The sequence below is a fragment of the Abramis brama genome (genome assembly GCF_963993115.1).
Source record: "Abramis brama genome assembly, chromosome: 4".
In the NCBI taxonomy this organism is placed as follows: Eukaryota; Metazoa; Chordata; class Actinopteri; order Cypriniformes; family Leuciscidae; genus Abramis; species Abramis brama.
The window spans coordinates 49,581,371-49,609,004 of record NC_139966.1 but is presented as its reverse complement, the minus strand read 5'-3'; the positions used below and the strand labels follow the sequence as shown (position 1 = coordinate 49,609,004).

The window sequence follows — 27,634 nt, the reverse complement described above, 5'->3', positions numbered from 1 at the left end:
TAACCAATCATATAAAATAACGCACAAAAGGTCCCACAAATATGACTCAATGTGACTTACTCCACTCAGCCCTCTAAATAAAGTGATTTCTCTGTTGATTTCCACAAATCAGAACCTATGACACTCACCCCTCTGAGTGAAGAAACTCTGTCTATTTGTTGGTTTGTGATGAATCTCCTCATAAACGGCCTCAGTCGTCGTCCTGTGTCTCCTCTTAGAGAGAGCTGTGAGTGTAGACAGACAAACCTGCTGTCAGTTCACAACACATGACTGATCACACACTGAATAACACACAATATGACAGTCTCTGGATTTCTACTACCTCTCCTCATCACTCTGTTCTGCTGAATCAGTATAAGCAGTGTCACTAAGAGCAGTAAGAGCAAAACTCCCAGTACAACCACAAGCACAGAGAGAGACACTGGAGGAGTTTGTGGAGGAGTGACTGATGTTGAGCGCACTGTCTGAGAAACTGGAGGAGAAGCTGATGTTGTCAATGTTGTTGTGGCAGGAGTAGTGGACACTGACAAATCTGGCAAAACAGACACAGACAGATTAAAAATGATGCAAATATATAATTAGTAGCATTAACATGATGTAAAAATGACAACTATTGTTCAGTGTTTTGCAGTGACCTGCACAGGTGAGTCCAGCGTGCTCTTTGTGGGAGCAGTCAGTGTGGTTCTTCAGGGAGAGAGGACAGTCCCACAGGTGAATCTCATTCCCTCTGCACTCGACTCTGTTCAGCCACACAACACCTTCACCAGCACCAAAGACTGAATTCCCATCAGCCCTCAGTGCTGCTCCACAACCCAGCTGCCTGCAGACCACCTGAGCATCGCTGATGTCCCACAGATCAGCACAGACTGAACCCCACACAGCGTTATGATACACTTCCAGCCTCCCAGAGCACCGGCCCAAATCTCCACTCAGTCTGAGAGGAACATGATCTAAATCACACACAGAAACATCACTGACCAGCTTCAGCACACCAGTCACAACAAAACACACTGCAACTGTGTGGGATTTTTTAATGTGGAATAAACAATTATTTTGTGTTGAAATATAAACAATTTAAGATGAAAAAAAATATACACAAAAATCACACTTACTTGAACACTGTCTCTGGTGAGGAGATGGTGAGGTAGAACAAGTCAGATGACTCCGAATAGATTCAGAATTCTCATCCTCTGAGATAAAAACAATGATAATAATATAAAATGACAACATTAAAAGATTTTATATTGTATAAAATTTAAGGTGTTTAAGAACATTTTGGAGAAAAAATATAATCTATGAGACATAAAATAATCATATTTAAATAAACATGACCACTTCAGACCATATTAAATCAGTTACATATAATTTTACCTGAGCAGGTGATTTTGGCCACTTCATCATCACAGTCATTCTGTCCCCAGGGTGAAGATGGACACTGCCATAGAGTGGAATCATGACGTCGACATTTAAAATAATCAAGCCAATTATGAGACTTCAGTCCCTCTGAATAACTGGGTTCACTGCCAGATCTTCCACAGTTCAGCTCTTGACAGATCAGACTCGCTGTGTCTCTGTCCATCTGGTTCCAGCACACATTACCCCAGGATCCATTGTAGAAAACCTCCACATTCCCTTCACAGCCCTCAGTTAACCTGATCTCTTTAAACTCTAGATGGAAAAGTATGAGAATCAACTTTAACTTTCATCCAACCCCAATACATTTCTACCACTGAATGGTACATATAGCCTATATGGCTGATTGAAATATCTGGAAAAAACATTTTTGATTTTAAATGTTACTGAATAACAAATATAACAAAGCTTTTAATAACAAAGCTTTTACCTGAGCACACGACTCCTACATCCTCCTTGTGTTGACAGTCATGTTTCCCCCAGCCTGGAGAAGAGCAGTTCCACAGGGACGTCTCATTCCCCTCACACTCCACCTCATCCAGCCATATGGGTCCAGAACCAGGACCAAACCAGGCTGGTACCTGCTGGTTACTGAGGGCCACTCCACACTGCAGCTGTCTGCACACCACATGGGCATCTTTAATATCCCAGGAGTCATCACACACTGTCCCCCATGAGCCGCTGTGAAAAACCTCTAGCCTCCCTGCACAGTCTCCCCCAGAACCCACCAGCCTGATGGACCCGCGACCTGATATTCAGAGAGAGAAAAACACATTATTGATCACTAACAACTGAAGAATCTGCCCAGATGTTGTTGTTCTCACCAAGGCAGGTGATTGACAGCTGTTGTGTGGAGCTGCAGTGGAGAGTTTGTGGAGAGCTGCAGTTCTCCAGATGAGCTTCACTCCCAGAGCACTGGAAGCCCGTCACACACTCATGACTGTGTTCAGGACTGGATGAAGAGGAGCCGGAGAAGTTCAGCACAGAGCCACAGCCCAGCTGTCTGCAGACCACAGAGGATTCAGTGAGACTCCAAGAGTCCAGCAGAACTCTCCTCCAGACCTGATGGATGGAAACTTCCAGCTCCCCCTCACACTGTCTCTCTCCAGACAACCGCATCAGACCGTCATGAACAGCCAGAGAGGAACCTGAGGAGAAGATCTCATGTTTTACTAAAATATTGCAAGTCTGAGAATATACTTTACATCAAATTATACATTTTGCTGTACATTTTAAATAAATAACAGAAAGATTGTTATCTCTCAGTATGAAAAGAACATGAAATTACACATGTATTGAGATCAGTGAATCTTCCGGTAATATGGACTCACCAGAGCAAATGACTCCAACATCTTGTCTATGAGAACATTCAGCTCGACTCCATGAAGAGACGGAACATTCTGAGAGTTTTGTTTCATTCCCGTCACAATCAAACACATCAGCCCAGATTTCACCACTTCCCTCTCCAAACCAGTCTGATCCCACAACAGACACAGCAATCCCACAATTCAGCTGTCTACAGAGGACACTGGCAGCTCTCATATCCCAGCATGCATCACACACTGTTCCCCATTCATTGAGGAACCGAAGCTCCACTCTTCCAGAACAGGAGTCTGGATCTGATTCCGCCCTGGCGGTTCACGTAAGACACCACTGACATGTTGTCCGAGCGAACTAGCACATGGTGTCCCCGTAGAAGCGGTAGAAAGTGCTTCAGCGCTTTCTCGACCGCCAGCATCTCTAGACAGTTTATGTGAAGGCTTTTCTCCGTGTTCGACCATGGGCCGCAAATCGGACTGCCCTCGTGAGTCGCTCCCCAACCCATGTTGGACGCGTCTGTCGGTATCATTTTGCTCTTAATGACAGGGGTTCGGATCCAAGGTCCGACCGTATTGTTTTCGTTTCGTTTCTTTTGTATTGGTCTGTCTTTTAAATTTCGGAAGACTACCCAATAGCTGACAACTGATCGAGTAGCAGGCGGTAGGCTACTTATTACAGAAATGACAGCTTGTATGAGGATGTGTAGCAACTGTTTTAAGCCCGCTTACAGTGCTGTGTTCACGATATAGTCCATTTCGCTTTTTAAGACCATAAAGCTCTTTTAGCAGTTCCCAGGATAGTCCACGAAAGGAGGTAGAGCCTTCCTAAACTATTGAACTATTAAAACAAGAGATGACTCCAGCCCAAGCGAGGCCGACCGCTGCTCTTGACCATCATACAAGACTGCAATATATTTCACATATAAATTATTTATTATCACGCTGCCATTGCCGTAAAATGGAAATTAATATTGCTAACAGTGAATAATATATTTTGTACTAACTTAACAGTTCATTCTGATGTCATACAATATGACGATTATAAGATTATAATTTTTCTTTTTTTCTTTTTTGGTAACACTAAATTATTAATTTTCTGTATCAGAATCAGAATTTCTGGCGTTATTTTTAAGGGACCATTGTGGAAAAGGGGGCTAGAGATGGGAAATGTAATGGTCATTTTTTGCCACTATTAAAACAAGATGAAACATTGATTAAAATTAAGATACGAATCATACAAAACGAAATTCACTTTAAATAAAGTGAATTTCGTTTTGTATGATTTGTATCTTAATCTAAAAAATGCTGGGTTGTTTTAACCCAATGTTGGGTCAAATATGGACAAACCCAGCCGTTGGGTTACATTTTTAAAGTAACCAATGCAATTTGTCCATTTTTAAATTGCATTTTTGTCCATTTTTGATTTTGTCCACAATGCAATTTGTCCATTTTTAAACTGCATTTTTTAACCCAACGTTGGGTTAGTCCATATTTGACCCAACATTCGGTTAAAACAACCCAGCATTTTTTAGAGTCTTGGCAAAAAATGACGATTACATTTTCCATCTCTAGCCCCCTTTTCCACAATGGTCCCTTAAAAATAACGCCAGAAATTCTGATTCTGATACAGAAAATTCAGAAAATTAACGGAAAATTCGAATTTTCCTTAACCCTAAAACACAACACAATACAATACAATGCTTCAGTAAAAAATACATGGGAAAACTGTAAGAAATATCTTCTCGTATTATAGCCTAATACATGCTATTTTTTTGGACTGTAAATAATAAAGAGTTGTGAGATGTCTGTATTTCCATAATGGCTAATGCTAATTATTGTATTACGTTTTTCTTTTAAATGTGTATTTAAAAAAAAAAAAAAAATTGTAGCCTATTGTATTTTTCTAAAATTAAATCTTGGATTTAATTGTTTCAGTCAAACTTGGACTCAGCACTTTTGGAATTGCCTATTTACTGGAGTAATTAAAAACTTGTTTTTAAAAAAAGAGTAAAAAAAAAAGTGTTTTTTTTATTAGTCTTATTTAAATACCTTGAAGCAGCGGGATCTGCGGACCAGGGTTTCCGTTGTCCGGTAATTGCCGGACATTGGCCGGAAAAAAAATGAAATGTCCGACAAAATTAAATCTCTCCGGTCAAATTGTCCGATTAAAATTGCCTAATAATCCCGCCCCCCTAAAACAATCTGAATTTGAGAATAAGCCTAAAATATATAAAGCAAAAATACACCGACCTTTGGCTATGTTATAAAGGAAAAGGCTCTACCGTTTGAAAGTTATTAAACATTACATGGCTTGGTTGAATTCCAATGTGGAATGCGGTCTGTTATTTCTTGATATCAGACCGCTGCGAAGCACTTGCACAGGATTTTGATTGTAGGTGGGCCTCCAGAAAACTGGATAAGCCAAAAAATAAAAAATAAATAAAAACGGGTTCCCCTTCATCTCCATTTCAGCGCTTTTCTGGACACTGAGGACAGCGACTAAAATTATAGGCCTATTATTTTTAGTTTATTAACAGCAACAACAGCTGTAAAGATGAGGTTGACGATCGCCATCTCCGTAGTGAACGCGCCTATAGAGAGAAATGCACATCATGGATTACATAATCAGAGAGTAGCCTATTTCTTTTCGTTTTAAATTGTTAAAAAGACATTTCAAGCTTTCTTAAGATATATTTCATGTCTGTGAGGCCTACGCGCCGAGTTTCGTTAAATTAGGATGAGATGCGCTCCCGTTCACGAGCAATGCAAGTGACCGCGCGGGCGCCGTCATAGGCCTATCGTCTGCTATATTAAAAAATATTATTATTATTATATTAAATTTAGGCAATTGGTTGATAAAAAAAAATTAAAATTAAGATACAATTTATACAAAACGAAATTCACTTCAAAAAAGGCTTTCTACAAAACAAAAAACTTAATTAAGTGGTCAAGATCATGTCTGACCCGCTCCATTTCTCTCGATATTGCGCATACTATTTTACACGTGCGGTTCACTTTTCATAATCCACATAAATTAAAAAATAACATTATAATATTTTAACAAATATTAAACTAAATGAGCTTATTTAATGGCTACAACACGTATAGTAGACCTAGACTCTCTATTTGTACAAATTGCTGCACATTCATTTTATTCTGAATTTTGCACATAAGTTGAAAGGCATTTGTTTGTGCATGCATAGCAAAACATATCTGCAACATTTATCAAGTTCACTGATAATTATGCGTGCATTTATTAATTATTATCTTAATGAATAATGAAACAAGGACGAAGCATATAAACTGCGTTGTTTGTTTAGAATGGAATGGATCGCAAATAGATCCGAATGAAGAAACGTACAAAACCATAGTAGAAAATGGGTCTCGAGTGTTCCTGCAGAGAGGGGGTTCTCGCTGCAGAATCGGATCAAGACGAAGCAGCGAAGTCGCCTTGCGGAGAACAAGGTTACGCGGCTTATGCGCATTGCAAGTTGTGGAGAGACACTGGGAAGTTCGCTTGAGTAAAAACAATAGGCTTCAGATAGTTTATGTGGGGAAGGGGGATTGGTTTGTTAAACTATGAATGTGAAACTATAGTAAAAACAATTGGCGTTGATTGACGCCAATCGGACGTTCATATATTTTTCCGTCTATTTGAAAGTTAGGCTAATAAACATGTTGCATTCTATATGGCCTGATTATGTCATTTTTTAAGTTACATAGCCTGCCTCCAGTTTTCCTCAACTTGACTAATTAAGAGGCGATATTTGACCGGCATATTATCAAAATGTCCGGAAAACGAAACCACTGCCGGTCACTTTGACCGGCACCATTTTTTTCTAGCGGAAACTCTGCTGCGGACGTCTCGTTCAAGCCATACAAAAATAAAAAAAAGTCTGGTCTGGTCATATAGTGATGTGGACCATTTCTGCAGTTCAGCACTCTATAGCCTAGTCGAGTCGCACCATGTTTATTTATACCACTTTATACAATACAGCATATTGCTTTAAAACCACAAATATCATAACTTCCTAGAGGCTTGCTGTAATAGAGACATGCAAGACATTCATTAAAAGCAGAAAGACATGCTGTTTCGGCCCCAAAGGCCGCGGAAACATGGTTCGTTTGTTACTCACTTTAATCCAAACCCGATGTTCTTGGTTTGCTTCTTTTTTTATTAAATCCAGGCCATTTTTTGATGAAACGTTGAATAAAATTAAGATACAAATCATACAAAACGAAATTCTGTAATAAAGTCTGTCTACAAAACAAAACTTAATGAAGTGGTTAAAATCTTCATGTGTCCCGTCATATTGCGCATGGATGTAGGCTAGGCCTATAGCTCTTACTCATGCTGTTCACTATTCATAATCAACAACATAAATGAAATAAAATAACAATAGCCTATTATAATATTTAAACATAAATGTGAAACTGGCAAAGAGCGGATATTGAGAGGGGAGTCACGGTGAAAAGTATGGGAAAAAGTAATGGGAAGCGCGTTTTGGTTCACCCTCCGCCTATCAGGAAATTCATATGCTACACAAAACGAAACTTTGAAACATTATATTTATAAATGACTATCACTTGGAGAATAGCCGCCTTCGATGGTGAGTAGCCTACTGTACAGTGAATGTTTTTGTTACACATCAATAGGCTACAGAATAGGGCTGCACAATATTGAAGAAAAATGCGATAACTCATTAAATAATGCGATATTCGATATGCCATATGATAATCCTTAAAGTGTGTAACAAATTATCTTTAAAATATATTTAAAATGATATAACCCATGTACGTGTTTCACATTCTTTTTGTGACAAGAAAACATCCCTACAACTTCTAAAAGTGAACATCAGTGTTTTACTGTAGCATAAGAAGTGTTATTTTAACATCAGTGTAAACCACGGGGTTTAGGGGTTCAAGTTATCCTACATTAGGGTTATTTAACAACAGAAACTGAATAATCAAATGTAAAAAAAACAAACAAACATTAGTTTCACTGTTTGAATTAAATATAGGCATACCGGTATACTGATTCTTATTAAAGCTACAACAGTTATTCAGCCAAGAGCGAGTGATTTTATCTTCGTCTTTGGCTCATGACCCCAAACATTGGGTTAAAACAAACAATACGGTCGGACCTTGGATCCGAACCCCTGTCATTAAGAGCAAAATGATACCGCTGCCTGTGCACGCAGGCCAATGCCCTATTGAACGTAGTAAGATTGCTGGGAAATCTAATGTATTTTACAGACATGAATGTAAACAGAGGCTAAAATCATACCCACATATGATAAAGGAAAAAGAAGGATACACGCGCCCAATGAAGAAATAAAAAATATGACACGATAAAAGTCCAAACACTAGTCCTAACAAAGTTAGAAAAACAGAACCGATCATTCAGATCGACAATCTACTACATATGTCTGTCCATTTGCTTCATTAGATGGGCTGAACTTTGAAGAAAAGGGAGGGGCTGATTATAATATTATACAAAACGCCGCTTTTTACGCCGTCTTTGCCAGACAGAAGCGCCGCAAATTATGGCGTATTATGGATGGCCTACGGCGTCAGAAACGGCGTCATTGGCTGGATCAAAAAAACGCCGATAATGACGGCGATTTTGCTTTGCAAACGGCGTAATTTGCGGCGTTTGTACCACAGAACGCCGTACTTTGCGGCGTCTTTTCGTCTTAAACGCCGTAAACACCGGCGTTTTGAGAATGAAAGGCGTTTCGTTAGTGGCGAAATTTGACCCATTTGGCGTTCCATAAGCGACAGCTTGGTCGAAAACTTCAAGTCGAGCCCGCAGGGTCGACATTGAAAGTTCCTCGCACTCGGGGCAGCCGCCCGTAGAGAGTGCGGTGGCGGCGTGCTCGCGGCCCAGGCAGAGAGCGCAGAAGAGATGGCGGTCTCCGTTGCTGAGCGGGGCGCGGCACGAGCCGCAGGAAAAACGAGGTATTTTGACAAAAACGCCTCGTGCTCTTTTAGAACAGCAGTAATAAAAGGATATGTCGCCGGATAGCGTAGCAGGCACGGATGGCTGAAGGCGGCCGGCTTCCTCAGGCGCTGTCCTAAGCTTGCTGGTCGCTGGTTTCGACGGCGGCGGCTTCTCAAGATCCAGCGATGCGAAGAGCTTCGTTGAAGACAAGAAAATCAGAGTTCAGCCTGTGAGCCCTCAATATATACACACTGGCCACACCCTTCTTGACGGTTAGAAGGGTGTGGAGGGCGCGAAGCGCCCTCATTGGGTGTGACGTCACGCCGGGCTCACTGGTAGGCTTAAGCAGTTGCCGCCTGGCAGCCAATGAGCACGCTTAAACAGCTTGCTTTGGTCTGCCTGCCGCTGCACTGCGTTGACAATAAATGCAAAATTAAGGATAATTTTTTTGGCTTCAGATCTCGAAGAAAGAGAACTTTCCCGAAGCGTAAGCTACTTACGCAATACGAGAGAACCTCTCGTAAGAGAACCATAATTATCAGTGAAGATAAGCATGTTGTTCACCTTGTGACCAGCAGAGAGAGCCAGTGAACTACATTTCTGCTAAAGCACCTTGTTTTGCAAAATCATACTTCCACAGAAGTGACAGGCGTTGCAAAGACTGCATTTACACTGCAGGTCTTGATGCCCAATTCCGATTTGCTGACTATATCTGATTTTTTTTGACGACCCGCTTACATCATCTTTTAAAAGTGATCCGTATCTGATATTTGCATTTACACTATACACTGCCAAAACAACCAAATGTAGACGTTCAGGCCCGGAAAATGAAGTAAAACAGCTCGATATGCAATGGATGCAGAAGCAGACAAAATTATTATAGTGATGCGCGAATCGCGGTTATATCCGCGGGGGCTCTGTATATATTATAACTCGTGGCCTCAAGATAGTATCTCGTGGCCTCAATTAACTCGTGGCCTCAAGATAGTAACTCGTGGCCTCAAGATAGTATCTCGTGGCCTCAAGATAGTAACTCGTGGCCTCAAGATAGTAACTCGTGGCCTCAAGATAGTATCTTGTGGAGCTGCAGAGAAGAGATAAAAGCTCTGATAACTGTGATATTAGTGTATAGGCTACATATGTTAGCATGATATTAACACGTAATAAAGTCAACTCTTTAAATTAAATACTATTGCAAAATAGCAATTTTAAAAAAAGTAAAAAGGAGGCAGAAAATGTATTGTGTGAAACATCTCATCACTTTCTCAAGATAATTCTCATATTGCACAAAAGTGGTTTGTTTCAAATGGCCCACAAAAACCATAATCGTCAAAGTGAAGGTGAGCTTGTTGTTCATCTTGTTTCCAGCAGAGTGAGCCTGTGTGCTTAATTTCTGCTAAGCGCCCTTGTATAGAGTGGTGCAGGGATGATGTAAACTGGGTAAACCCATAGACATAATAGAGAGTAGAAGCTGCATCGACCGCTACTGCCTACTGGCGCTGACGCGCCATGGGGCCGCCATCTTGGACCGGTCACCCGCTCCATTCAGTGTAATCTGTTTGGCAGGTGCAATGAGCTGTTAGCGCATTTAATTAATCATACCTCACTGAATACCGAACTAGCTGGCTATGAATTCAGTACAGTAATATCAAAGATCCTTTCTCCTTCTCAACTCTCTGGTAATATTCTATTCACAAAATACAACCAATAGTAAGTTAAATCTTGTGAAAAGTAATCCCCAGAGCCCTGTTTGCGATGGTCGGCCGATTTGAGCAGGAATATGCTGCACAGTGCTCGGCATCTTGTTTCTTCTGCTGCTAAGCAACTAGGAGTATGACCGGTTCAAGATGGCGGCCGCATTTCTTGCGCCCAGCGGCCAATAGGGCGTCTACTCTCTATTATGTCTATGGTTGAAAATACATAGCAGACTCCCCAGACCAATGTTCAATCTTAAAAGATTGAGCTTGGTCTGGTGATAGCCAGACTAGGGATGATGTATTTTTGTAGGCCAAACAGGTAGACACAGAAACATATTAGCATTTTAGCACTTTCGGTTCCATCAGCCTGAAGTCAATGAGTTTTTTGAATAGGTTTTTGGTTAAATGCTTGAAATAAGGCCTGTGGTTAACACAAGCTCAAAACACAAAAACACAATATTTTCACGTTTCATTCAACAATATAAAATACATCAGTAATACACTCTTGTGATCTTTTAGAAGCTTTTACTTGTCTTTTAAAATGCTGTTGCTAACAAGTGGCTAAATGGGACTACAGAGGTTGTCAGGGACATTAAAGACTTAAAGGACGCACTATGTCAGGAGCCAATTCTTCAGAGTCCTGATTTTGGGAAACTGTTCACAGTACAGACTGATGCCTCACAACATGGCATTGGTGCTGTAGCCTACTCCTTCAAGAGGAACAAGGTCAACTCAAGCCAGTTATATACATCAGTAGGAAACTCCTGCCCAGAGAGGTAAACTAAATCCACTGTTGAAAAGGAGTGCCTTGCTGTTAAGTGGGCCCTGGACTCTTTAAGGTATTATTTGCTTGGATGAAAATTCCGGTTGGAAACTGATCACTGAGCATTGGCCTGGTTAGGCCGCATTAAAAACACAAATGCTCGCAGTGGTTTCTGGCCATGCAACCGTTTGATTTTGAGGTGCTGCACAAGTCAGGGTCACAAAATTACTCTGCAGACTTTCTCTCGAGGACACCACAGGCGGTGTCTGGAGAGGGAGGGGGAAATGTCACAGTGAGGCTCTGTGACTAGAGACTCTTATTTTGTAAAAGGACTCTTATTATGACCGTGGTCTCAGAAGATACATGCATACATACAGTTTTCATACTAACATAACACATTATCTGTTTTGCGCAAATTTTAACACCAGTTAACACAGATATGTGTGTGTGACTGATTGTGTATTTAGTGTTGTTCCTGTCCTCACCATGCCCTTTTTCTTTAGTTTAACATTTACTGAGTCATTAATTTCACTATGTTAATTTATGTATTGTGTTAAGAAATCAAACAAGACCGGTAACCATGTTAAATGTTTGTTGTTTTCAATTAACCACTTGCATAATATAAATTGTCATACTTGCGTACTGGAACATTTTCCCATACCAGCAGACAAAACCCGGTCACAGTAACTGCCACCATTTTTGAAGATCTCTTTCCCGCCAATAGAAGGCACAGTGTGGGGGAGATTTGTGTTCTGTTTGATCCTTCGTTAAACATTGTTAAACATTAATAATTAATTGAGTTTGTTTTGTTTCCAATGTTTATATATTTTTGTATTATTCTAACAGTTTATCTCTTTGTTACTGTTAAATCTATTTTTTTGTCTTTCTTAAATTTCTTTATTACCTTTAATCACTAAATGGTTTAGTCCAAGTAAGAGGGGCTTAGCCTTTTTAAGAGGGCCTCTCAGTGTTGTTAGTGTGAGTTGGTTTGTAGTTGTTGCTCTGTTTTGGGTCAATTTATTGGCATAGCCAAAAGTTTGTTTGCGAATAACTTTGAACAGTTTATTTTATTTTTGTTTCGTCTTTTTGGGATTTTCACTGTAAATACCACTTGCACTCTATTGGAATAAACACCGAAATTTTGACTTCATTTTTACGCCTCCATCTGCCGGTACATTCAGAGCAGTGGTGCTGCTACTGTTTGAAACATCTTTGGGGCCTCTTTGTGGCAGTTGGCACACCTGTCTCTGTTACAAGGTCTGTAGCTAGTGACTGCAGAAAGTTAGCGACTTCTCCGCACTGTACGTCTGACCTCGCTCTGATTTTACCTGGCCTACCACTTGAGTTGCTGTTGTTCCCAATTGCTTCTACTTTGTTATAATACCACTAACAGTTGACCATGGAATATTTAGTAGTGATGAAATTTCACAAATGGACTTATTGCACAGGTGGAAAGCTACCACGGTACCATGCTTGAATTCACTGAGTTCCTGAGAGCGACCCATTCTTTCACAAATGTTTGTAGAAGCAGTCTGGATGCCTAGGTGCTTGATTTTATACAACTGTGGCCATGGAAGTGATTGGAACACCTGAATTCAATGATTTGGAGGGGTGCCCCAATACTTTTGGCAATATAGTGTAACCCCACTGCTGATGAACGGGACTCCTCCTCCACCTTACAGAGACACTTTACTGAGGAGACACACTCATGATAAACTCACCCAGCCGTCATGAGAGTGAATGTGGGAAACACTTCAGTGTACATACAGCGCCAGAGTCTGACACCTGCAGAGAAGAGATACAAGCACTGATAACTAACTGCTGACCACAAACACTGAGACAGAGAGACATATCAAAGTACTGCTACAGAATAACAGTTTACAATATTTCATAGAACTTTATTGAATTTAGCATTTTGTGTACAAAAAAAGTTTGCAACATTCCCCAATTTCACAATACAATAATAATGACATAATATCCATGCACATAGCCAGTCTGATTTTAATTGCTAATTAGAAAACATTAAAATTAATAAATAAAATAAAAACATTAAAATTGGATTCAAATATAAAACAAGTACATAAAACAAATGAACAAGTACAAATGTACATGCTGTGTATGTCTGACTGTAAAAAACCCTCTGCGGGACATAAAGTGAACAAACATGCTCTTCTGCTCAGTTCAAAGAGTCATTACATTCTTTTGAGGGAAAGATCCTTGATCACAGCTGCTGTTTGTAAACTTATTTCCCAAAGTACATTCCAATGTTCTTTAGCTAAATATATATTTCCACCATCAGTGGGTCTACATTCAAAAGAAATATGATATTTTTTATAGGTTGAAGATGCTGTGAAATATTAAAGACTGGAGCAGTGGAAGTTAAAGCATCCAAAATGTTACATAAAAGATTGGTGGACAGCAGTGGAAACTTGTATCTAAGACACTTAAACTCTGCAGAAAACTTAAATGCTTTAAAAGATTTGATGCAGTGATTGTGGTTTCAGTTATAAAGTCCCTCCCTGTTTTCCTGGCTCCTCCTCCACATCATCATAGTCTGTTATTAGAAAACAAGAGCAAAATAATTTATCAATATATGCTTTAAAAAGCATTACAAATGAACACATCAAAATTGGCAGTCAAGTTAAATGAACTATCATGATCGCAGAAATTTATATTTGAAAGTGATTATAAAAAACTAAACGTAAACGTTCAGTATAAGGTAAAAAGGTGTCAGTAACGTACCAAACATGTCACTATATTCCCTGATATTCTTCACATCATCATACTCCTCCTGAACACCCTCTGATATAAATGTTTCTATTATTAATTATATGAGTATAAATGCCACTATAATTTGACAATAAGACAATCAAATAAACAAACAAAGAAAAAAAAATGTAATTTGAGAGTAATTTGAATCCCACACCTGCTTTATCATTGGAGAATTGTCGTACAATGATGACATCATCATAATTTTCTGGCAAATCAAAAGAGACAAATAAACAAAATAATGAAAAATTAAATGCATCCATTAAATGTGCACAATTTGGGATTTTGAAACAGTGCAAATGTATAATTATGCATATAAATCTATATTGTTAAAACCTGTAAATGATAATAAGAAATAAACCTGTATCACGAGATCTCAGTCCAACAGTGATTATATCATCATAATTCTCAGGTGTGATTTGCTGCTCTTCTAAATGAGTTAACAGCAAGGAGGAAATAAACAAAAACTGCTTTTACTATACAGAGGCCCAATAGTTCATTTAATTTAGTGAAATGAGTTCAAGTCACTGACCTTTATTTGACCCTTCAGTGGTGGAGATGTCATTATAGTAGTCAGGTGAGGCTCCTCCTGCAAAATTTGCTTTAAAAAGAGTAGATGAAAGAAACAAAAGATTAAATAAATCCTTATCTGAATTATTACATGATGCTGAAAGGTTTATATAATTTAAACTCAGTAACCTGCTAAGTGAATGTTTTTAATTAATTTACTGTAACATTCATTCATTTCTGTATGTAGAAGATAAGATTTGAGTTATATTGATTTATATTTGAGTCCTCTAACCTGAAAGAAGCTCATCAGCATCTTCATACCCAGAATGCTGTTCTTCTGAAAGGACACTTCCTATTATGGAGAAGTAGATTCATCGGACACACACGTTCACAATCGAAAATCAGCCAAAATCTCCACTTCCTTTGAATCTCAACACTAACACTGTATAATTTCAGATAACATACAAAAGTCCCTCAAATGGATCTATGTGATTAACTCTACTCTCCGCTATGAATAAAGTGATTATGATCTCCTAAAATCAGACTCTATGACATTTACTCACCCCTCTGAGTGAAGAAAATCTGTCTATTAGTGGGTCTGTGATGAAGCTCCTCATAAACGGCCTCAGTCTTCGTCTTGTGTCTCCTCTTAGAGAGAGCTGTGAGTGTAGACAGACAAACCTGCTGTCAGTTCACAACACATGACTGATCACACACTGAATAAGACACAATATGACAGTCTCTGGATCTCTCCTACCTCTCCTCATCACTCTGTTCTGCTGAATCAGTATAAGCAGTGGCACTAAGAGCAGTAAGAGCAAAACTCCCAGTACAACCACAAGCACAGAGAGAGACACTGGAGGAGTTTGTGGAGGAGTGACTGATGTTGAGCGCACTGTCTGAGAAACTGGAGGAGAAGCTGATGTTGTTGTGGCAGGAGTAGTGGACACTGACAAATCTGGCAAAACAGACACATACACATTCGATTTCATGCAAATACAGAGATATTATTCAAATGACTACAATTGCTCAGTGTTTTGCTCTGACCTGCACAGGTGAGTCCAGCGTGCTCTTTGTGGGAGCAGTCAGTGTGGTTCTTCAGGGAGAGAGGACAGTCCCACAGGTGAATCTCATTCCCTCTGCACTCGACTCTGTTCAGCCACACAACACCTTCACCAGCACCAAAGACTGAATTCCCATCAGCCCTCAGTGCTGCTCCACAACCCAGCTGCCTGCAGACCACCTGAGCATCGCTGATGTCCCACAGATCAGCACAGACTGAACCCCACACAGCGTTATGATACACCTCCAGCCTCCCAGAGCACCGGCCCAAACCTCCACTCAGTCTGAGAGGAAGGCGTTCTAAATTGCACATAGAAGACAACACATTAATATCCAGAAGAGTACTATTCTGGTCACATGACTGTTATGATGTTCTTTGCCATCAAATTAACAAACGCCATCATACCTGAACACTGTCTCTGGTAGGGAGATGTAGACCATGTCAAATAGCTTTGAGGGGATTCAAGACTTTTATGTTCTGGATTCACAAGTTAGAGCATTATAAACATTATTCATTTTTGTTAATGTTTATTAATAAACATGCTAATGTTAACTAATGAAACCTTTTTGTAAAGTGTTACCAAAAAAAGGATATGTCTCCATAATGCTGACAATTTACAGTGTTGCAATGACTGTCTTTTGGCAGTGTCGCAGCTGTCAAGAGTTCAATGTGAGTAGATGACATGAAGCGGCCTGAGTTAAACTACACTGATAACAGGTGGGCATTAATTTCCCAATACAGCTGCAGATCGCAGTGAAGTTCAGTGGGATTTTTGTCCCCAAAATGATAAGCAGCAGTCATATACCTTATTTGGGGAGTATTTTAACTTATGGTGCTGCAAGCCATGCTCCTTTTGTCTCATCTGTATTTGGCACAGAATGCAATTCATACATGTTTGTGGGGTAGTGCTCAAAACAGAATTCCTTAATTTTTTTGGCTTGACCCTGAGCTTATTTGTATTCTTAGTAGTGTTTAAAAAGTTTCTGTTTAATTAATTCAGTTGCTGTTTTTATCTAGTATTAACATGGAGACCAGAAATAGGACAACGGAAGTTCGAATCTGTCATGGCAACACTTCAGGTGGAGAATATATTATACCTTACCTGAGCAGGTGATTTGGGCCACTTCATCTTCACCACAGTCATTCTGTCCCCAGGGTGAAGACGGACACTGCCACAGATTTGTATCATGTTGTCGACATTTTACTTTATCCAGCCAGTTACGAGCTGATTCCACCCTTGTTATAGAATTGGAAAAAGCACCAGATCTTCCACAGTTCAGCTCTTGACAGATCAGACTCACTGTGTCTAATTCCATCTGGTTCCAGCACACATTACCCCAGGATCCATTGTAGAAAACCTCCACATTCCCTTCACAGCCCTCAGTTAACCTGATCTCTTTAAACTCTAGATGGAAACATGAACACAACCTAATAGCTTTCATCGAACTCCATTTATTTCAACTACTGAATTTTACATATATATATGGATGACTGAAATATACCAAATAATATTTTAGATTTTAAATGTTACAAAATAGTTTTGTTTTTTAGTTGTGTTCACCTGAGCACACGACTCCTACATCCTCCTTGTGTTGACAGTCATGTTTCCCCCAGCCTGGAGAAGAGCAGTTCCACAGGGACGTCTCATTCCCCTCACACTCCACCTCATCCAGCCATATGGGTCCAGAACCAGGACCAAACCAGGCTGGTACCTGCTGGTTACTGAGGGCCACTCCACACTGCAGCTGTCTGCACACCACATGGGCATCTTTAATATCCCAGGAATCATCACACACTGTCCCCCATGAGCCGCTGTGAAAAACCTCCAGCCTCCCTGCACAGTCTCCCCCAGAACCCACCAGCCTGATGGACCCGCGACCTGATATTCAGAGAGAGAAAAACACATTATTGATCACTAACAACTGAATAATCTGCCCAATGTTGTTGTTCTCACCAAGGCAGGTGATTGACAGCTGAGCTTCACTCCCAGAGCACTGGAAGCCCGTCACACACTCATGACTGTGTTCAGGACTGGATGAAGAGGAGCCGGAGAAGTTCAGCACAGAGCCACAGCCCAGCTGTCTGCAGACCACAGAGGATTCAGTGAGACTCCAGGAGTCCAGCAGAACTCTCCTCCAGACCTGATGGATGGAAACTTCCAGCTCCCCCTCACACTGTCTCTCTCCAGACAACCGCACCAGACCATCATGAACAGCCAGAGAGGAACCTGAGGAGAAGATCTCATGTTTTACTAAAGTAAGACTTGTGTTTCAACAATATAAAATAGTGTTTATATATTATATAGAGTTTTTCAGTAGTGTGTCAAATAAGTTTACCAGAGCAAATGACTCCAACATCTCGTCCATGAGAACATTCAGCTCGACTCCATGAAGAGACGGAACATTCTGAGAGTTTTGTTTCATTCCCGTCACAATCAAACACATCAGCCCAGATTTCACCACTTCCCTCTCCAAACCAGTCTGATCCCACAACAGACACAGCAATCCCACAATTCAGCTGTCTACAGAGGACGCTGGCAGCTCTCATATCCCAGCATGCATCACACACTGAGCCCCATTCATTGAGGAACCGAAGCTCCACTCTTCCAGAACAGGAGTCTGAACCGTTTACCAGTCTGAGATCAGTGTAACCTGTGCAAAGAACTTTTGTCATTACAATGCCTATTAAAAAGAAAACATATAACATGTAAACCAATCTTGTTTGAGAAAATTCTTTACTTTATGTGTGCAATATAATGTAAAGCGTCGTCAAATATTACTTAACCATTCAGTAACAATGAAAAAAACACTTAGGGAAAGAAAGTTATATAATCAGTAAAAATAAAAACAAATAAAGAGACACTTAATATTAATACTTTACCATAGCATATCAGGCCCACATTATTGTCACTGGTGCAGTTGTGTTTGTGTGATGATGATATTAAACAGAATGAAATCTGAGACTCATTTCCTCTGCACTGAATCTCTTGTGTCCACATCTGAGCGTCTCCTTTGCCAAAAGCATCTTCTCCCAGCACCTGTACAGGAGCCCCACAGTCCAGCTCTCTACACACAACCTCTGCATCCTGCTGGTCAAAGGCAGCGTCACACACTGAGACCCACGACTGATCATCAAGTATCTCTAACCTCCCAGAGCACAGGTGAGATCCGTTAACGAGTCTGGAAGGTTTATGACCTGTTTATATTACATGAACCACAAATTATTTTTTCAACACAATACACGGCAACACAAATTCTTGGGCAACAGGTGGAAACAACAAGTGTGGAATGCAAAGCGTCATTTACCTGAACAGATGACCCCGGCATCCAAACTGTGAGTACAGACATGTATACTCCATCCTGATGATCCACAGTTCTTCAGTGTTGACTCAGATCCAGCACATAAAATAGTATTCACCCAAATTGGTCCTGATCCTGGTCCAAAATGAGCATCACTCAGAGCATCTACAGGTTCTCCACAGTCCAGCTCTCTACACACCACTGCAGCATCAGCCGAATCCCAGAAGTCATGACACACTGTTCCCCACTGACCTCTATGATGAATCTCCACTCTACCAGCACAGCGACTGTTACCACCAACCAACCGCACATTTTTTTCACCTATATGTGACAAACGAAATAAATCAGGAGACTGTGAATAAAAGTAGGATATTTAATAGATATTACTCACATATTATTTTAACTCTTACCAGCACACAGCAGCCCCTGGTCATCATCATGAGAACAGTTGTGTTTATTTGATTGTGATGTTGGACAGAGGTGAATCTGAGACTCATTTCCTCTGCACTGAATCTCTTGTGTCCACATCTGAGCGTCTCCTTTGCCAAAAGCATCTTCTCCCAGCACCTGTACAGGAGCCCCACAGTCCAGCTCTCTACACACAACCTCTGCATCCTGCTGGTCAAAGGCAGCGTCACACACTGTGTACCAGGTGTTTCCATGAAAAATCTCCACTCTTCCAGAACAGTGAGAATCTCCAACAAGCCTGACACCTTAAGCAAAAGATTTAAAAAAAAGAAGAAACTACTTATATAAACTTTATCTATTTGTGTAATTCTTGTCATTCATTTTCTAGCACAGAGAATCGTGTAAAAAAAAAGGAATGAGGTAAAATAATAATTAAATAACTAAATAATTTATCTCTCTTATATCCACTCTTTTCAACATACTGAAAGTTAATCAAGACTGGGCTTGTCGACTACCAAATTGACGAACGAACGAGCAAACGAATAAATAAATCACCATTAAATATCATGCATTACTCACACAAAAGCTTCTAGATGTCATTTTATAAAATAAAGCACATGCCACATGGACCATCAAAAAAACAAAAACAAATTCAAATTTTGTGTTATACCGATGAAAGTCCTTCTGGCTTGGACCGAATTCAGGGTGAGCAAAAAAATAAAAGAACTTTCATTTTTGGATGAACTATCCCTTTATGATTGGTAGATCATTAAAGGGGTCATGCATTGGGAAATGACAAATTTCCTTGATCATTTGATAGATCATTGTACTGTAAAAGCATTGTGTAAGAATCGGAACTCAAAAATTCCTTGTTAGTCCAAAAACAGCTTTTATTGAATCCAAGCTCAGAAAACGACTCGTTTGGAATTATGTTGCATTATAACCATTATGTAATAGTGCGATGAAAGACTGCCTCTGCACAATTAAATCAACGCCTACTTCTACATCACTGGGTCTTCGGATCCGCCCATTGGTGTGTTAGTGAGATGAGAAGAGAGATACAGGATTAATATCGATAGCTGTAATAGTAATAACGTAGTTCCATAGAGCAAGTTCCACATGTAATATGTATTTCACATGAAATATGTGGTTTGTCATTTGATGTAGGATAGTTCTGTAGTTCTGGTGTAAATAAGGGCTTATCAGTGTTGTCTGATAAAGAGCCACTTGGCTCAAACCGTCACCAGTGGTGAGAACATGAAATAAATATTTTTCTATGTTTGGAGCTATAGTGTGCCAACTTTTCCCCCCCAATTTTTTTTTTGTGGTTGAGCACCCTCATTGAGCTTTTTTACCCGTTAGATGTGTGCACTTCTGTTGAATTTATATGCAAGATGCTAGCCAATCATAGCAGTGGCCATTTACATTCAAGCCTCACAGCAGACACGCCCCTTCCAACACGCCCCTTTCATATCAGAGTGTTCAAATCAGGGTAGGAAATGGCCTTTGATTTCCAAATGATGTCAATTTTTGATGTAAAAATCATAATAACATTATCAGTGCACCTCAGGAAACATTATAAAATAATAAAAAATGCAGTTTATGACCCCTGTAATAATATATAATAAAAAAAATGGTGGGATTTGGAGCAGCTAACCTGAGCAAATGACTCCTGCATCTTTAGAGTGATCACAGTCATAAAAACCCCACTGTATTGATGCACAGTACTTCAGTGTTGATTCCGATCCAGTACATAACATAAGATTTGTCCAAATTGGTCCTGATCCTGGTCCAAAATGAGCATCACCCAGAGCATCTATAGGTTCTCCACAGTCCAGCTCTCTACACACCACTGCAGCTTCAGTCATATCCCAGTCCTCATGACACACTGTTCCCCACTGACCTCTATGAAGAACCTCCACTCTACCAGCACAGCGACTGGGACCACCAACCAGCCTTACTCTCAAATTATCTATATAATGAATAGCAAGAGCCAAGAAAAAGATATTGACAAGGGAATGCATCACACAGAGAGGAAAAAACTATTTTGAAGTTAATATGTATTCAACATTTTACGGGAATTAAATTTGATTTTACTTGCTTAAATTTGAAAAAACTGCTCAAACCTGCACACATCAGTCCAACACCGTTGTCATCGGAACAGTTCTGTTGGTGTGATGGTGATGTTGGACAGAGGTGAATCTGAGACTCATTTCCTCTGCACTGAATCTCTTGTGTCCACATCTGAGCGTCTCCTTTGCCAAAAGCATCTTCTCCCAGCACCTGTACAGGAGCACCACAGTCCAGCTCTCTACACACAACCTCTGCATCCTGCTGGTCAAAGGCAGCGTCACACACTGAGACCCACGACTGATCATCAAGTATCTCTAACCTCCCAGAGCAGCGAGAACCTCCAACCAGCCGGACTTCTGAATGAACATAAGAAAAGCTTTTGAATTAGTGAATGAAACTTACATCAGTTATTTTATTTTTCTTAACCTTTTAAAACAAAATACACATAAAACATAGGGAATTTCTTTGTAAAATGTGCCTTTTTCAAAAATAAATAAATTAACCTATATTAAAACTAAGCTACAAAAATGGCTCTTACCAAAAAAAAAAAGATTATTAATGATTTTGAATAATTATGGTTTGCTGACATCCCTGTTTTTTGTATGTTAATTAATGCATTATATACATACACTACAGTTAAAAAAATACAGTAAAAACATTTGGGTAGCACTTTATTTTACAGTCGTGTTTCACATGTACATACTGTGAATTTTTTTTAAAATCATAACTAAAAAAAAATGTTCTTGCAGGATTAACATTTATATGCTTTTGAGAACAAAATGTACCAACACTTTAGCCAAAGTTAGAGTGTTGAAATTACGGAAGCATTTGGACATGGCTAGCGGCTAACTAAATATAACAAAATATAACAGAAAAAAATCATGTAATGAGTCATGTTACCTTGGCCATGTACTGTACCTATTCTATATAAACTGTTAGAATATTCAATTATTATATAATATAATTCTTAGGCTAGGTTTTTCAATGTGGTTAGAGTAGCTACATATTGGCATCAGGGGTCGCCGACACAGTCAGAGTGGCAGTGGCAGTCAGAGGATAATATTGGAGTTGTCGGGGACACCTAGTTTAAATTAAGTCAGGTGCATACTTCCTGTAGTTATTACAATAACATGGTAATAAGGTACTAGCCCTGAACCGACCCCTAAACTTCAGTATTTGCATTCTCTGTTTGTTCTCATCTATTTTATGTCCAAATGGTAAAATAGGCATTAAGTAACAAAAAAAAAAATCTCCACTCTATATATATATGACTGCTTTTGACAGCTGTTTTTCTATAACACCACAAAACATTTAGCTTACCTGAACAAATGACTTGAGCACTCTTATTAAGACACTCGTCATGAATACTCGATTGCATGGATCCACATTTCTTAAGTGTAGACTCTGATCCATTACACATTGGATTTTTTATTAAGTTTGGTCCTGATCCAAGTCCAAACTGAGCATCACCCAGAGCATCTACAGGTTCTCCACAGTCCAGCTCTCTACACACCACTGCAGCATCAGCCAAATCCCAGCCAACTCCACACACTGTTCCCCACTGACCTCTATGAAGAACCTCCACTCTACCAGCACAGCGACTAGTACCATTTACCAGTCTCACATTCCTTTGGTCTGTAACATAGAGAGACAGAGAGCGAGAGAGTGAGAGATTGGTCTCTTGACAAATTTATGACACTAAAAATATCGCACCACCGTAACACCAAGCCATTTCAAAAGCTCTCTCATTGATTAATAAAAATGAATCATAGTTTTTGTCAAGTAGCATAAACAGACATTTTTGATTTTGCCAAAATGAAATTAAACATCTGAAATCAAAAAATAAATGAATGCAATGAGAAAACCTAATTTAAAGATTTCAATCAAATTATTAATGTAAAACTGATTTTAAAGAACCACCGGTAACACTTTATATAACTCATTTATAAATACCATTAGTCAATGATGAACTGAAAATTTACAAAACATGACTATATGTTTATAAATTATTAATAAGTGATGTACTAACATTTTATGAATGTTTTGTTAATGTTCAGTTATAAGTTATTTATAAATTATTACCTGATTGTTATTATAAAGTGTTACCCCCACCCCAACCTTTGAATTGCATTCATTTATCAGTTTACTTTATCCACTTTTTGATCGTGCAGAATCGAAAGTTCATGCTTTCAGACAGGTTTGTTGCTGATTAGTCGCTGATTTGTCTGCTTCCAAGCTCTGGTCACAAGGCTACTCTTAACAATGAATCTTATCCATCTTAATGCACAAAAAACAACAAACATTGGAAAATTAGAAAATACACTATAGGATAAGAGCACTCATACCAGCCAAATGCTGTGGTCACATGTACTCACACTCATCACACTTTGCCCAATCACTCCCAGCATGCACTCAGAAAGAGAGAGTTGGAGAGAGGCAACATAATTAAAACAGCATTTTAATAAATAATGCATTTCGAACTAACTCCTACCAGTACAAAGCAAGCCAATGTTGTGTTCACGAGAACAGTTGTGTTTGTGTGATGGTGACGTTGGACAGAGGTGAATCTGAGACTCATTTCCTCTGCACTGAATCTCTTGTGTCCACATCTGAGCGTCTCCTTTGCCAAAAGCTTCTTCTCCCAGCACCTGTACAGGAGCCCCACAGTCCAGCTCTCTACACACAACCTCTGCATCCTGCTGGTCAAAGGCAGCGTCACACACTGAAACCCACGACTGATCATCAAGTATCTCTAACCTCCCAGAGCAGCGAGAACCTCCAACCAGCCGGACTTCTAAATAAGACACAGTCAACAAAAAACAAGGCATATACAGTATATTTATATATTCATTTATGAAGATCATAATTTGTCAACTCAATTTTATTTTGGTCTTTGAATGACTGAATAGTGGAAGGTAAATAAAATTTTAATTAACCTAAGTTTTAGAAACTGATATAGACACACAAATCTCTTACACAAATATGACTTAGAATATGTAAAATAGTTTACCTGAGCAGATGACTCCAGCATCTTGACTATGATTACAATTGCGTTTATCCCAACCCAATGACCCACAATTCTTCAGTGTAGACTCTGATCCAGTACACATGACATAACTCATCCAGACTGGTCCTGATCCCAGTCCAAAATGAGCATCACTCAGAGCATCTACAGGTTCTCCACAGTCCAGCTCTCTACACACCACTGCAGCATCTTTAAGGTCCCAGAAATCATCACACACTGTTCCCCACTGACCTCTATGAAGAACCTCCACTCTACCAGCACAGCGACTGTGACCACCAACCAGCCTCACATCCACATGGACTAAATATTAAGCAGAAGCAAAAGAAAGATGAAGAAACTAGAGAGAGTGCAGGGCTGGATATCTTTAGCTATTAAAATTATATTGTATAAAGGAATTGCAAAATAGGTGCCATGCATTATTCTTTTTTCAGTCAACATGAAGGACTGAGATGTCTGTATGGTTATACACTGATGAGCTAAAACATTATGACCATTCATAGGAGAAGCAAATATCATTGATCATCTCCTAACAAGGCCACATATTAAGGTCTATTAGATGGCAAGAAAATAATAAATTCTTGTAATCAATGTGTTTGATGTAAATAGGCAGGAATAAAGATCTAAGCGAATTTGACAAGAGCGACTGCGTCAGAATATTGTGGGATACTCCCGGTCAGCATGGGTGAGAATTTACCAACAGCGGTCCGAGGAGGGACAAACCAAAAACCGGCGACAGGGTGTTGGCACCCAAGGCTCACTGATGCACAAGGGCAACGAATGCCATCCTGTCTGGTTCAAAAGAAGGTCTACCATGACACAAGTCACACAAAATGTTAATGAAGGTTAGGAGAAATGTGACAACACTCTGCTGCGTATGGGGCTGTGTAGCATCAGACCAAAAAGCGCCTACAATGGGCATGCGAGCATCGGAATTGGACCTTGGAGCCGTGGAAGAAGGTCGTCTGGTCCGATGAGTCCTGTTTTCTTTTACATCACGTGGACGGCCGTGTACGTGTTCACCGTTTACCTGGGGAAGTGATGACACCAGGATGCACTGTGGGACAACGACAAGTTTGATGCTCTGGGCAATGTTCTGCTGGGAAACTCTAGGTCAGGACATAATTGTGGACGTAATTTTGATACGTGCTACCTACCAAAATATCGTTGCAGCCTATTAAGCAGGTGGTCATGTAATGTTTTGGCTCATCTGTGTATTGCGATGATGCAGTTAACATGCAGTTAAATAGTTTGCAGCTGACCAGAGAAAATGTGTACAAAATGACAAAAATAATAATGCATGCCTCTTAGGGTTTCTGTAGAAAAAATCCTTATTATCCATTATTATTATATTATATTATCCATTTGTCATTTGAGACACCACATGACAGTCAAGCTTAATTTTAAGTAATTAAAATACAAAATAATCTTTAAAACAGTTAATCTGTTTCATTTCACGTCTACTTACCAGCTGTGATGAGTATTATAACTGAAGACAGTAAAATGAGTGTCAGGCATCTCTCCATCTCTCTCTGCTTGATTAATTCAACATCCAGTACAAGCTTCTCCGCACTGATGATACAGAAGTACAGGCGTCCTCTCTCAGCCCCCTTAATGAGAGAGAAAGAGGTTCAAAACCCTCCAATCACACTCGCTGTTACCTTATTAGACAGAACAGAGGAAATCATCAAACAACTTCAGTGACAAATCAGACCAGGCTTTTATGACTTTCTCCATATATATCTAACAGTCAGTGCTGATGAGCTCCTCCTCCCCAACCATCAAGACTGAGGGGATGCAGAAACACACACACACAGCTTATAGGAGACAGGAAACTCTCCAGTTTATTTACAGCATCAAAGCCCAACACCTGCAGAGAAGAGATAAAAGCACAGATAACTAACTCTGAACACTGTCTATTAGATATGTTAGCATGACATTAACAAGTAAGAAAAAAGCTATTAAAAATGTAAATGTTTACCAAGAGCACAGTGCACAAGTAAGCCTTTATTAAACTAACGAAAGGCAGAAAAGACCCTTAAACTACTTCTCCTTAAGTTAATTTTGTCAAAGCTTTCATATATATATGTATGTATCAAAAACATTCTTGTAACTATTGTGAAATTTACCTAATTTAACCAAAAGTGGTTTCTTTCAGGTGGCCCACAAAAACCATAATTATCAGTGAAGATAAGCATGTTGTTCACCTTGTGACCAGCAGAGAGAGCCAGTGAACTGCATTTCTGCTAAAGCACCTTGTTTTGGGTATTGATGATCCATATCGAGACACTTTAGTAAGGATGCACACACACACACACACACACCTGCCAGAGCGGGCTGCTTCTTCATCAGGACGGATTTTTGACGGATTTATCACATTAGCATTCAACCACAGAGTTACGCTAGCCGTCACTGTTGTTCTGCCTCTGGATATAGTCCAATCAGCGTGATAATATATATTTTTTTACAGTCTATGGTGATAACTGATCAAACTTTAAAACACATGAAGTTTCCAGCTATGCAAACATAACTAATGCAGCAATATTAACTTCTTAAGTAAGGAAAATTCCTTAAATTTTAAATGGACAAGAAAAAACATGTTAACTCTTTCTACAGCATGGCAAGAAGACAAGTACATAATCTCATTATATTTGATCAGTATATAATTTTTAGTATGTAGTAACTTAGTAAAAAGTATCAACCATTTTGGCATATTTTTAAAAACATGTTCACTATATCATATACTATATATCATTCACCATAGCAAGTATTTAGGCCTACAGCAGCAGCCATGGGCATGTGCGTTAAATGTGGCAATGCGTTATTCACACACAAGATGCGGCAAAACACTTCTTATTCTAAAGACAGGCGGACAAGGGAGACTATGAGCATTTTAGACTGCAGTGTGTTAGTCTTGTCTTCCAATAAATGGCAGCAAAACACATATTCCAGAAACGAGATAAGCGTCTTGTTCTTGTTTTACGGCAGGAGAGAGTGTCTCCATGTTGATCTCTTACTGGAACCAGAATTGTTCGGTTCTTTCTCATAATGAAAATTCTGTATGATTGTTTCTGGTCGAACAGAAAATTTTATTGTGGTTAAATATTTTGGTAAAAAGCCTGATATTAAACAATTTTAGCCCTATCAACAGTCATCAATATATTAATGATTGATTGAGGGCAATTATGTGAATGATGAAACAAGTGGAGTCCACCTGAAACAAAAGTGTGCAGATGTAGCATGTGAATGTTTGACACACACACACACACACACACACACACACCTGAGCATATAAGCAGCGCTGAACACCACGTCAAACTCAGAACTGTCCAGCTCTGCAGCTTTCTGAGCCAT

General features: G+C 39.5%; 1 pseudogene across 1 annotated transcript; it reads right to left on the bottom strand.

The window, feature by feature from the left end:
• Nucleotides 1-257: 257 nt before the first annotated feature.
• LOC311082228 (scavenger receptor cysteine-rich type 1 protein M130-like) lies at nucleotides 258-27,634 on the bottom strand (annotated as a pseudogene). Its single transcript has 26 exons — nucleotides 27,564-27,634; nucleotides 25,311-25,389; nucleotides 24,016-24,052; nucleotides 21,312-21,614; nucleotides 20,843-21,157; nucleotides 19,188-19,490; nucleotides 18,784-19,098; nucleotides 18,359-18,673; nucleotides 17,815-18,129; nucleotides 17,040-17,705; nucleotides 16,581-16,883; nucleotides 15,884-15,955; nucleotides 15,463-15,777; nucleotides 15,173-15,373; nucleotides 14,979-15,074; nucleotides 14,438-14,494; nucleotides 14,267-14,335; nucleotides 14,063-14,113; nucleotides 13,879-13,953; nucleotides 12,858-12,921; nucleotides 2,745-3,043; nucleotides 2,199-2,561; nucleotides 1,844-2,161; nucleotides 1,372-1,668; nucleotides 636-950; nucleotides 258-532 (listed from the first exon to the last, which is right to left on the bottom strand). The product of its transcript is annotated as a scavenger receptor cysteine-rich type 1 protein M130-like (transcript).